Here is a 14,250-nt window from a genome sequence, read left to right on the forward strand (position 1 = left end):
GATTTCGATACTGACCATCTGGTGATGTCCATGTGTAGAGTCGCCTCTTGTGCTGTTGGAAAAGGGTGTTTGCTATAGGGATGGCGGAGGATTTCTCCACGAAGCTCCGGGAGGCCAAATGCCAACGCATTCGGCCCCCCAAAATTGGTGGAGAAATTCTCCGCTGGCCCCCCGCCCCCCCTGGGATGGGACTTATCTCGTGCGAATGTCCCTCTTGGCGGCGTTTCGGCGGTGGTGGCAGTGGTGGCCGGTCTTCTGACCGGCTGCCGCCGCCGCCATTGCAAAATAAAAAAGTAAAGTAACAAAACCAACAACACACACCCGTGATAGGCTACGTAACGATTTACGTAGCCTATCATGGCTAGATTCCGAAAGTCAGCCGTGATAGGCTACGTAAATCGTCACGTAGCCTATCACGGGTGACTTTGAAAAAAAAAAAGCGAGTAAGGAAATGGCAGCGCCCATGGGGCACCGCCATTTGCGTTCCTTAATTTGGAACGTCTAGTCTACGTAAAGATTTACGTAGACTATGGCGAGAATAATTTTTAATTTTTGTGAACCGCCCAGAGAGCTTCGGCTATTGGGCGGTATAGAAATGAAATGATAAAAAAAAATAAAAATAAAAAATAAGGGCAACGCAAATAGCATTCCCTTATTTTTGCCGTAGTCTACGTAAATCTTTACGTAGACTAGACGTGCCAAACTAAGGAACGCAAATGGCGGCGCCCCATGGGCGCCGCCATTTGCGTACGCACTTTTTTTTTTTCAAAGTCACCTGTGATAGGCTACGTGATGATTTACATAGCCTATCATGGCTGACTTTGGAAATCTAGCTGTGATAGGCTACATAAATCGTTACGTAGGCCATCACGGGTGTGTGTTGTTGTTGTTTTACTTTACTTTTTTTTTTTTGCAGCCGGGTAGACGGGGCACTCCTCCCCAGCCTGAATTTCGGCCGGGTGAGGCGGGGCGCCTCCCCCCCTCGCCTGAACTTCTGGGGGAGAAGTGAAGCGCCTCCCCCCACCGCGAAGCAAGCTGCGGGACAAGGTAAGTCCCTTTCGTCCATCCCTAGATTGCTATGATCAGTGTGTTCTCTTGGCAAAACTCTATTAGCCTTTGTCCTGCTTCATTTTGTACACCAAGACCATGCTTGCCTGTTATCCCGGTTATTTATTGACTTCCGACTTTGGCATTCCAATCCCCTATGATGAAAAGGACATTTTTTTTGGTGTTAGCTCTAGAAGGTGTTGTAGGTCTTCACAGAACCGGTCAACCTCAGCTTCTTCGGCCTCAGTGGTTGGGGCATAGACTTGAATTACTGTGATGTTGAATGGTTTGCCTTGGATTCGTACTGAGATCATTCTATCGTTTTTAAGATTGTACCCCGTCCCCAGTACTGCTTTTCCCACCCTTTTGTTGACTATGAGTGCTACTCCATTTCTTCTAAGGGATTCTTGCCCACAATAGTAGATATGATGGTCACCTGAATTAAATTCACCCATGCTTGTCCATTTTAGTTCACTGATTCCCAAGATGTCAATGTTCAATCTTGCCATCTCATGTTTGACCACCTCCAGCTTACCTTGATTCATTGATCTGACATTCCAGGTTCCTAAACAATATTGTTCTTTACAGCATCGGATTTTCTTTTCTCCACCAGACACATCCACAGCTGAGTGTCCTTTTGGCTTTGGCCCAGCCACTTCACTCTTTCTGGTGCTACTTGGAAATTCCCTCTGCTTTTCCCCAGTAGTAGATTGGACACCTTCTGACCTGAGGGGCTCATCTTCCGGCGTCATATCTTTTAGCTTTGTGATACGTTCCATGGGGTTTTCTTGGCAAGAATACTGGAGTGGGTTGCCATTTCCTTCTCCAGTGGACCACATTTTGTCAGAACTCTCCACCATGACCTGTCCATTTTGGGTGGCCCTGCATAGCTTATGGCTTCACTGAGTTACGCAAGCCCCTTCACCACAACAAGGCAGTGATCCATGACGGGGTCAGCTTTCCCAGTACTGCACAAAAAAGGCTGCTTTCATACTGAGCATTTGCTGAGGAATAGCCATGTCTGTTCACTTTTTAGATAGCATCTGCATGATGGTGTGAGCAAACTATACACCTCCATCATTTTGTTTAACACAATAGAACATTTGTATCATCTTCTCGTGTACATATGAGCCTCACACAGCTGTTCCATCTTTTTTCCTTGCTGGTTGTGCCTGGATAGATTGCTCTGGCCTTATTATTCCCTATAGTCAGCTCCTCCACACTAGGAATTAGCTCTATCCAATCTAATCCAAGAGTCCCCAACCATTTCAGGCCAGTGGGCACATTTGCAATTTTGAGACATTGCTGTAGGCAGTCTCACAAAACTGCAGCCATGAGGAAGCTGCCCATTTACAAAATGGCTGCCATTTACCATTACCTTTATAGCTATTTTTTCTTCCCCTTCTAAATTTCAGCCACAGGGCGGGGTGCCAATCATGATCAGGACTGCAGTGTAGAGAGAAGGATTGTCCCTTTTTCACTGCACCATTGTCCCAATACGAAAATGCCTTGGGCAAAAGGGATTGCCCATCCAGCTACAGAATATCATTTGAATTCAAGAGTTCTAGAAATAGAGATTTCATACTACTTGCAGCCTAAACCAGAACAGCAAAGATGAAGTGCTGCTAACTCACCCACATCTGGAAGTATCCAAAGATATAGTACGTTTGAAGATGTACAGCTGGTCCTATACAAGAAAAGGACTAGATAAGTGAGTGACACATAATAAAAGACAGGACAAAGGTAAGACTGTTAAGTTCATCCTGTTAGATCACAACTTGATGGTCATGCAACATTTAAAAGCATTACGTTTTCTGGTTGCATTGACCTTGTCATGATTTAATTTATGGTGCTAGTGCGATAAACAATGCACCATTCCCACCTTCACAGCTTCCTTGGCTTTGAAGCTAAGCAATACATAATTCCACAGAGTATGTGACTCTGTCCAAAGACTGACACACGCCTCTGGCACTGAGGACCTATCCAGTCTTCTGAAGTGAATGAGCTGGCAGGATGCCAAATGTCATGTAGTAAGGACAGCAGCAACACTGAAACAGAGAGCATAGCACATTCCTTGCCTCGGAGAAGACTTTACTATGAGAAATATATGATCTTCTGATACTTTGTGGTACAGACTTAATTCACATTCAAGTCAAGTGTTAACTGCCTTCCCTTTGTTATAAGAAAGCCATAGCCCATTTCCTTCTCCTGCCTCTCTGTTCTATGACAGTATCTTTGCTGCCTTTTCCAGTGAATTAGTCCAAGAGAAGAAGGTGGACAAGATGGACTTATGAATGAAGAACTTAGTGTGTGTGTGTGTGTGTGTGTGTGTGTAAACCTGTATATTTGTATCTGGAAATTCCATAAATATATAATCCTATTGTCTGGCTAAACACTGTCATTTATTAAACTTAAATGCTTGGAGGTTTGTTTTTGTTTTTGTAAATTATATATGTGAATGTGCTGACTTAGAGGAGGAAAGGATTAATTTTTCAGGAAATACATCTCACTGAAATTATATTCACCACTTAAGCTGTGTAGTGGATAGGCCTTATCAAAGATGAATAAAGCAGACACACAAAGGGCCTATTTCCATGCCCCCTTAAGGCCATGGAAGTTATAGTTTTCATTCAGTCTGCCCAGGGTCTCATTCCCTGAGCAATGGCATTGGGGAAAGGCAGCCAAGGCAGACTATTTTTCTATCACCAATGACTGGAAGGAACAGTGGGGAAGATCTATCAGCCCTAACCACCAGAATGGTGATGGGCACTGAAGATTACAAAGGTGGCTGAGGAAGCTCAGAGAGCTGCTGCATTGGCTGCAACTGATACTTCTCAGTCAGAACCCCCATATGCCTTGCAAGATGATGAGATGCTGCTGAAGATATGCTCAGCTTGCAGCACTTACTTTAAAAGGCAGGGCAGTGGGGCTGATGAAGAGGTCTATCTTCCAGCTCTGCCTTTACTAGCAGCAGAGGACACTTAATGTGTTGTTAAGACATCTCCATCCCTACTTGAGGCCCCAGGGGAGGTAGGCCCTGAGTGGCAGGGCCCGCAAGACCCTGACACAGCCTACTTCGACTTTCAACTATGCTGCAAGGGGATGTCAGTCCTTTTCACTGCCAAACCCTGATGCCATGGTACCATTTTATAACTGCAGCGGTTCTGAAAGGTTACAAGCAGGTATCAAATGCCAATCAGCATGAGATGCCCATGATTAGTTTAGCCTGTGGTAGTGCTGCTACCAGCATGAGATGATTGAAAATTGCAGCTGAAAAGGGCTGGGAAAAAAGTGGTAAAAGTGAAAGAAATAAGAGGAGAGAAGGTGCTAATAAAACATTGTGTTAATCCTCCACCCCACCCCCCACATTATATTTCAAGTGACAAGCTCCTTCTCAGGGAGAAGTCCACTTATTCAATTATGTCATGAAGTAGTACATTTTGTGTTCCTCTTCAGAACAGGAGTAACCAGAACCAACAAAACAGGGCTTAGCTGACTAACATATCACTCCTGAGGGAGAACAGCTGTCCCAGAGACAAGTTAAAGGTTTCCATTAGTGCAGCACCAATATAAAAGATTAAAGAACCCCGAAAAAGCCCTGAATTAAATGGTATCGTAAAATAAGCCAGGCAACAACTATCCCCAAAAGAAGGTTAGACAAATTCCTGGAGGAAAAGGCTATCAATTGCTCCTAGTCCTGATGGCCATGTGCTACCTCCAGAACCAGAGGCAATGAATGAGCCTATGTACACCAGTTGCTGGGGAACTTGGGTGGGAGGGTGCTGTTGCGCTCATGCCCTGCTTGTGGGTTCCCAGTTGACAGCTGGCTGGCCACTGTGTGAACAGAATGCTGGTAAGGATGGGAGAGAATTCCGCCATGGATTGGACCCCAATGAGGCCGGATTCCAAGAATCCGGCCCCATTGGGGCCCATGGTGGAACGGAACACTCACCTCCATGCCCCTCTGGAATCTGTGCGTGTTGGCTCCCTCTGTGCACTGATCCTGCAGAGCTGGCCGCCAGCTCCGCAAGATTGCTGTGGAGCAGAGCTGGCCCGCACGGATTCCGGGGGGGGGAGGGATAGATCGCCTCCCCCCCTGCGGACTCCCGCTGGACCCAGAGGTAAGGGATTCGTACATCCCTAAATGCTGGACTAGATGGACCCTTGGTCTGGTACAGCATGGCTCTTCTTATGTTCTTATATTTGAAAACTGTTTTCATGTATGTACATCACTTGATCAGCATTTGATGACCCACAGCTGAATGTCTGAACTGACTCCACTGAAATGCGTTGTGTTTTCAGTGATAGGGATGTTCTGTCCATGGTATTCAATCTGTGATGACTCATTCACCATACAAGTCACCTCCTGATGTGCTGTCATCAAAGGGGGTACACATGGCTCCCTCCACCAGCTGAAATAATGTGTGCAGGCTATCCCTGCTCACTGCAGGAACTGTGCGGTGCCTCCTTGAACATGGGAGCTCTCTGCATGCAGAGAACTCATTGTTACAAATGTCCATTGGAGGTTCATCAAGGGAGGGTAGAGGTGGTGTGTGGTTTTGGCACTGTTCAGGGATAGCCTGCATACCCCAAGAACCCCTCCATGTAGTGGGGTTTATGTGAACCCCCTCAAGTGATGAATATTCATATGTGAAGTTTATTTATTTGTCTATTTTGGGTATTTACATCCCAATTTTCTGTACCAAAGGTAGGCCATGCTTATCTGTTGCTCATGCTCTCATCAATATCTGTAAGCTCCAAATATGTAGCAACCACCTCTTACAAAAGTGAATGTGATGTTCTAGTTTTCATGCCTTTCTCACATATTCTTAAGATCTCATTGAAGACAATATATTTCTATGATTGAATTCAGTTTGAAATTATATGTTCTAATGGTTCTCTATGCGTATGTACTAATTTGTATTATATATTCTCACTGAAGTATTTTTAAAGCAGCATTTCATATAGTTCTCGTTTTATGATTGTCAGGATTCTTTTAATAAATAAATAAATAAATCAGGATTGTTATTTTCTAAATGCCTCTCTAATTTTTAATTGATTAATATGACCATTAGCAGAGTTGGTTTTCAAATCTTTTATCTCTGGGGCTAAACAGAAGCACTAATAAATCCATAATGTATTATGTCATATTAGGTAATCATCAATTTCTTTCTGGTCCAGAACATAGTTTACCAACCCAACCCCTCCAGACCTTAGAATTTTCATAATTTTACCTAGCAACAGTTCTGCTTTATTTGACACATGCGGACATAAGCTCATTATCTTTGTATGTGGTCTTCAGTGTCAAAACAACATAATTACTGCGTGACATAATTACACCTTTTCTAGGCATAAAAAGCTTTCAGTGACACAGACCAACACCAAATGCAACAATGAATCTCTGACCAAGTGGACATGAGATCCAGTTCTTCTTGGAGGACCTAGGTTTGCACCCCCTCTCATGGCTCTAAACAAGAACCTAACAGTAACTCTGGCCCAGTGCCAGTCACCTCAGGATTTTAAGGGTCAAACTACATGTCAGTTACATAGCATGCAGCTGTCCCTCTTGTTTTTTTAAAACTCTGAAGCACATGTGTGGTGTGTGTCCCAATCTAGATTGGAACACTCACTTCCTTCCCAAGATTTGCTCTTTTCCCACATGGCAGTTTAAAAAAGAGGAAGAAAAAAATCTTTGGTTATCAGTGGAGATGTCTGACCGAACACAGGTAAGAGCCCACTATCGAGCCTACTCTGTGGCAGTGAGGGTGGCAAAGAGACAGTTCTTTTCCACCAGCATTGCATCTTCTCAGTGTCGTCCAGCGGAGATTTTCCGAGTGGTTCGCGGCCTGTTACATTCTGGGCCAGGGAGAGAGACGGTGGAACCCTCGGTAGCACGCTGTGACGAGTTTGCATGGCACTTTGAGGATAAAGTCGCTCAGATTTGTCATGAATTGGACACCACCATTAATGCAGTTCCATTGGTAGAGGCGTTCAGAGCACCGTCTGGTCCAGTTTTATTGGATGAGTTTCAGTTACTGAGGCCTGAGGATGCGGACAAGGTGCTTGGCCAAGTCCGATCGACCACTTGTGTGCTTGACCCTTGCCCTTCATGGCTTATTAAATCAAACAAGGAGGGGTTGTCCGGCTGGGTCCAGGAGGTTGTAAATTCCTCCTTGAGAGAGGGAGTGGTGCCTGCCGCTTTAAAAGAGGCAGTAATTAGACCACTCCTGAAAAAGCCTAACCTGGACCCAGAGGATGTTAACAATTATAGGCCAGTGGCCAACATCCCCTTCCTGGGCAAGGTGCTTGAGCGGGTGGTTGTAGGACAGCTCCAGGCACTGTTGAATGAAACAGATTATCTAGATCCATTTCAATCGGGCTTCAGGCCTGGTTTTGGAATGGAAACTGCCTTGGTCGCCCTGTGGGATGACCTCTGCCGGGAGAGGGACAGGGGGAGTGCGACCCTGTTGATTCTCCTGGACCTCTCAGCAGCTTTCGATACCATCGACCATGGTATCCTTCTGGATAGGTTGTCTGGGTTGGGAGTTGGAGGCACTGCACTACAGTGGTTCCGCTCCTACATGGATTAGGGATGTACGAAAGGGACTTACCTTGTCCCGCAGCTTTTTTCGCGGTGGGGGGGGAGGCGCTTCACTTCTCCCCCCGAAGTTCATGCGAGTGGGGGGTGTCTTCCCGCCTCGCCCGGCTGAAATTGAGGCCGGGGGGGAGGCATCCCGACTCACCCCCAGCCGAAATTCAGGCCGGGGAGAAGCGCCCCGTCTCCCCGGCCGCAAACTTCAACAGAAAAGTAAAAAAAAAAAAAAACACCCCGTGATAGGCTACGTAACGATTTACGTAGCCTATCATGGCTAGATCTGCAAAGTCAGCCATGATAGCGTACGTTAATCGTCACGTAGCCTATCATGGGTGACTTAAAAAAAAAAAAAAGCACGGACGCAAATGGCGGCCCCCATAGGGAGCCGCCATTCGCGTTCCTTATTTGGTCGCTGTAGTCTACGTAAAGATTTACGTAGAATACGGCGAAAATAAGGGCAACGCAAATAGCGTTGCCCTTATTTTCGCCGAAGTCTACGTATTCTTTACGTAGACTACAGCAAACAAATAAGGAACACGAATGACGGCTCCCTATGGGGGCCGCCATTAGCTGTACGCGCTTTTTTTTTTTTAAGTCACCCGTGATAGGCTACGTGACGATTTACGTAGCCTGTCACGGCTGACTTTGCAAATCTAGCCATGATAGGCTATGTTAATCATCACGTAGCCTATCACGGGGGCATTTTTTTTTTTTTTACTTTTCTTGGAATGGCGGCGGCGGCAGCCGGTCAAAAGACCAGCTGCCGCACCCGTCCCTGTCGAAGCCCTGCCGAACCGCCGCTGCGACCCGCCACCGGGAGGGACATTCGGGAAAGGTAAGTCCCATCCCAGGGAGGGGGGAGGGGCGCGGGGGGTTGGGGAGAATTTCTCCCCGAAACTACTTCGGGGGGCCGAATACGTCAGCACTCGGCCCCCCGATGTTTCGGTGAGAAATTCTCTGACACCCCTAACTTGGATGGCTGATTCCAGAAGGTGGTGCTGGGGGATTATTGCTCTGTGCCATGGCAATTATGCCATGGGGTTCCACAGGGCTCTATTTTTTCCCCCATGCTGTTTAACATCTACATGAAACTTCTGGGGGAGGTTATCCGAAGGTGTGGGCTGAGGTGCCATCAATATGCAGATGACACCCAGCTCTATCTCTCTTTCTCATCAAAACCAGGTGAGGCAGTGGCTGTTCTGAATCAGTGCCTGGGCACAGTAATGGACTGGATGAGGGCTAATAAACTGAAACTCAATCCAGACAAGAAGGAGGTACTGTTAGTGGGTGGTTCGTCTGCCCGGCTAGGTGATATTCAACCTGTTCTGGAGGGGGTTGCACTCGCCCTAAAGGATCAGGTTCGTAGTTTGGGGGTGCTCTTGGATCCAGAACTGTCACTTGAGGCACAGGTGAACTCAGTGGCACGGAGCACTTTTTATCAGCCTAGGCTGGTATACCAAGTACGCCCTTATCTGGACAGAGATAGCCTAGCTACAGTTATCCATGCTCTGATAACTTCTCGTCTGGATTACTGCAATGCGTTATATGTGGGGCTGCCTTTGAAAACGGTCCGGAAACTTCAGCTGGACCAAAATAGGGCAGCAAGATTGTTAACAGGGACTGGCCTGCGAGCTCATATTACGCCAGTACTTTTCCAGCTGCACTGGCTGCCAGTCCATTTCCGGGCCCGATTCAAAGTGCTGGTGTTAACATTTAAAGCCCTTAACGGCTTGGGACCAGGTTACCTGAAGGATCGCCTCCTCCCATATGTGCCTGCCCGGACCTTAAGATCATCATCAGCGGCCCTTCTCCGTGAGCCCCTGCCAAAGGAAGTGAGGCAGGTGGCTACTAGTAGGAGGGCTTTTTCTGCTGTGGCACCCCGGCTCTGGAATGAGCTCCCTAGTGAGGTTCGCCTGGCGCCTACATTCCTTTCGGCACCAGGTGAAGACCTTTTTATTTTCCCAGGCATTTTAGCATTTTAGCTTTCTAAATTTTTATCTTTGCTGTTGTAAATCTGTATTTTAAACTCTTGCACTGCTGCTAGGTTTTATTGTGGTTGTATTGTTATATTGTGGTTTTAATGTTCTATATATTTTAAATTGTTTTATTGTGTGTTGTTCGGTTTTAATTTTTGTGAACCGCCCAGAGAGCTTCGGCTATTGGGCGGTATAGAAATGAAAATAAATAAATAAATAAATAGATGTTCTCCTCCCTTCTTTTTAACTGCTGGGTGGAGGGGGCATGTTTGAGGGGGAGCTGCCTGGGAGGGAAGGATTAAACCTCCCTTCCCCATGCAGGGTGGTCCCAACCTAGACCTGCACACTTACTTTGGCATATTAACCCCCCCCCAGGGGCAGCTGCACACTATATAACTAATGTAACATGTAGTTTGACCCCCCAAAGCGGCTTCTTAAAAGGATCATGAAAATATAGCACCTGCCTAGTACTACGCTAGTCTCAAATTGCTCGTCTCAAAAATATTAATCTTGAAATCTCCAGTTTTGAGAGCTAATTCACAGGCAATCCTGCCAGAGCAGCTCAGCCATGATGGCTTTACATACACATACAGTTTGTGTCTTATATTTCATTGATATCATGCTAGCACCTTGGGTGAAATATCTATTTTGTTCCAGAAAAAAGGCAGCAAGAGCAGGAGGCTTGAGGGCTGTCAGGAATGAGAGGGCTTGAGGGTAGCAGGAGAGCCTTATTATCCATTTCCTTCTCTTTCTCCTGAAATGTATCTGGATCTATTTAGTCCACACCTTGCCTGGCTCACCCATGTGCCATCAACATTCAAGTTGTCCCAGGTACAGCTTCTCAAGCCTGATTCACTATTTCCCTAGCACCCTCCCTGACCCTTATTGGCAAATACTAATGCCCTGGAATTTACTTTTTCAATATCTATTATTTTTATTAGGAATAGTGTGCTGGACCAAGAGCTAGGAGGCTGATAAGCATTATTCTCTTCTGTACAGAGCACTTTGTATGAACAGCTTTCTTCACTTTTCACTTCTTTTAGTCCGTATTTTTTTTCCGCCCATTGATAAACACCACCACCACCACCAGCAGCTGCATCACTAAAAAAACACACCAACCATGATGTGATTGTATACATATGATTGTTTCAAGAGTCTTTTTGTGTAAGTTTTAGTGCTGTCAGGAGAGCATGTGTGTGCATCAGTAAAACTCCACATGAAAAAAAACCTTGATGCAATCACATTTATGATCACATCACTATTGCCTCTTATTATTTTTTGGTGTGTTTTGTCAGCACATGTACAGTGGTAATGCAGAAGGGGGAAAGTGCAAATGCACAGAAGGAACTGAAAGCTCTAGCAAAGCTGGGCATGCTTCTGTTTTGGAACTACCTTTAGAAATTCTCCCAGCTAAACCAAAATTCAGGAGGAATTAGGGATGGCGGAGAATTTCCCCCGAACAAGTTTAAGGGAGAAATTCTCCGCATCCCCCCACCCCCGCACCCCCCCCCCGGGACGGGACTTACCTTTGGTGAATGTCCCTCCCGGCGGCGGGTCCAGCCGGCGGTTAGGCGGGTGTTCGCCCGGGGCGGGAGCGGTCTTTCGACTGGCTGCCGCCGCCGCCATTCCAATCAAAGAAAAATAAATTGCCCCCGTGATAGGCTACGTGACGATTAACGTAGCCTATCACGGCTAGATTTGCAAAGTCAGCCGTGATAGGCTACGTCAATCGTGACGTAGCCTATCACGGGTGACTTTAAAAAAAAAGCGCGTACGGATAATGGCGGCCCCCATAGGGAGCCACCATTCCTGTTCCTTATTTGGTCACTGTAGTCTACGTAAAGATTTACGTAGACTACGGCAAAAATAAGGGCAACGCTATTTGCGTTGCCCTTATTTTCGCCGTAGTCTACGTAAATCTTTATGTAGACTACAGCAACCAAATAATGAATGCGAATGGCAGCTCCCTATGGGGGCCGCCATTTGCGTACATGCTTTTTTTTTTTTTAAAGTCGCCCGTGATAGGCTACGTGATGATTAATGTGGCCTATCACGGCTGACTTTGCAGATCTAGCCGTGATAGGCTACGTTAATCGTCACGTAGCCTATCACGGGGGCGTTTTTTTTTTAAAAAAAAAACTTTTGAGTTCGCGGCCGGGCGAGGCAGGAAGCCTCCCCCCCGGCCTGAATTTCGGCCGGGCGAGGCGGGAAGCCTCCCCCCCGGCCTGAACTTCACGGGGGGAGCAGCGAAGTGCCTCCCCCCCACCGCGAACAAGCTTCGAGGACAGGTAAATTACTTTTGTCCACCCCTAGGAGGAATTAGTGATGTATAAGAAATTCATTTCAGTTTGTTTTTGACCAGCATTTATTTCCTGGACTCAAATGTGGACATTTCTGACCTTGCATTGTGATTTGCAGACAAAAAAAAAAAGAGTTTGACAAAATGCATACATTTGAAAATGTGCACAAACATTCCATTTTTTTAAATGCACAGAAACACTTTCATCAATGGGAGAAGAATGCATACATTTGAAAATGTGTACAATTGATGCATATATTTGGAAAAACTAGAGACCTAGTTCTAGGTTGTTCTAGGTGTTTTATTGATGCCTGTGCTGTTGATTGTTTTGCATTATATTGTATTTTATTATTTTAAATGTTTGTATTGTGTTTTTTATTTGTAACTGTGTCTAAAATGGCATTTTAATTTTTTTAACTGGTTGTAATCTACCCAGAGAACATCACTTATTGGGCAGATTAGAAATAAATAAATAAATAAATAAATAACAGATTTTCATTCTAAAAGAAACCAAACAAAGATCAGAATCTGATGTGGACATGAGCCAGAATGAGCTCTAAGGTGGAATTCAGAGAACCGATGAGGTCAATATTTGCAGATTCACATATCCCTTGGAGGAATGCAATGGTGGGCAGAGAAAACAGTAAAATAATGGAATAAGGAAAATCTGTACATTACTACCTGAAATAGTGGTGAGAGCTCCTGACTCGTGCTGATATCACTGCAAAGTCAGAGGACACCCTTGAAGCCACTCCATCACATTGCAGCATCAAGACTAGGGATGGCAGAGAAATCCGCCACTGACTCCAGTGACTCCAGTGACTCCACGGACCCCCAGAGTATATGGCAGAACAGACTGATCCCCCCCATCACCCCGCTAAGCCCAGTTGGGATGGACCCTACCTGGCGCTGGCCAGTCCGATTCCGTCGTCTTCGTTCCACAGCCATCCGCTGCCGGGCTGCGGACGCAAATGGCATCTGGCATAGTGGTGGCTGCTTGCGTCCCTGCCCTTGGCCGTGATAGGCTATGTAAATATTTATGTACCTATCATGGCCAAGGGCAGGGACGCAAATGGCGTCCGCTACACCAGACGCCATTTGTGTGGCAGCGGACGGAAGTCCAGCTGCGGACGGGCCCGGGTGGCGGCTCCACGGACTCGCCGTGGAGCAGAGTTGGCTGGGAAGGATTCTGGGGTAAGGGACATATTGTCTCCTCCCCACCACGGACCCCTTCAGTGGACTGGTAAGTGGGTTTCGTACACCCCTAATCAAGAGTCCAGGTATTGCAGTATTGATGACCAATAGGGATGGTGGAGAATAATTCCACCACAGATTTCAGTGAGGCAGAAATTTTTCTCCCACCCCCCGCCACCCCATGGAATCCCCCCGGAAAGAAACTTACCTGGGGCTCCACCGGCAGCGGTGGCTGGTCTTTTGGCCGGCTGCTGCGGCCGCCATTTGTGTCCAGCCAAGCTGCCATGATAGGCTACGTAAGTATTTACGTAGCCTATCACGGCAAAGAGCAGGGATGCAAACGGCAGCCGCTACGCCGTTTGCGCCACTGCTCTTTCTGTGATAGGCTATGTAAGTATTTATGTAGCCTATCACAGTAAATGCAGCCATGCAAATGGCAGCCACTATGCCAATTGCATGGCTGCCTTTACCATGATAGGCTACGTAAATACTTACATAGCCTATCACGGGAAGAGCAGCAGTGCAAATGGTGTAGTGGCCGCCATTTGCGTCCCTGCTCTTTGCCGTGATAGGCTATGTAAATACTTATGTAGCCTATCACGGCAGCCTGGCAAGCCGCAAATGCAGCGACTATGGCAGCCACCATTTGCGCCCGCAGCAGCCCGGCTGCGGCCAGAACTCTGGCTGCGGATGGCCCTGGCTGGTGGCTCCGCAGAGCTGGCCAGGGAGGATTCCGGGGGAAGGGACGGAGCGCCTCCCCCCCCACCGCGAATCACACCGGCGAAAAGGTACATCCCTAATGACCAAGTACAGAGCTATTGCTGATTCTTTTTCTATCCCCTACTTCTTTCCTTATCCCATAGCATCATCTAAGAATGAGATTTAATTCTCTTGCGATTTTCAAAATAAGAAAGACAGGAAGTTCCAGAAGATTTTGGTTTCACGTTCATTTTCAGCATAAAGGTTCCTTTATGAGCTTCGGCTATTGGGCGGTATAGAAATGAAATAAATAAAATAAATAAATAAATAAAATTTCTTTTTCTGGAAAAAAAGTAAAGACAAGAAAAGTGCATAATAGTTAATTAGCCCCTTCGGGATCAATTTTCAAAACAGTGTGTAGGAGGCATGAGCACAAACTT

The sequence above is a fragment of the Heloderma suspectum genome, chromosome 3 (genome assembly GCF_057233095.1).
Source record: "Heloderma suspectum isolate Gila_16-S chromosome 3, 16-S_ref, whole genome shotgun sequence".
In the NCBI taxonomy this organism is placed as follows: domain Eukaryota; kingdom Metazoa; phylum Chordata; class Lepidosauria; order Squamata; family Helodermatidae; genus Heloderma; species Heloderma suspectum.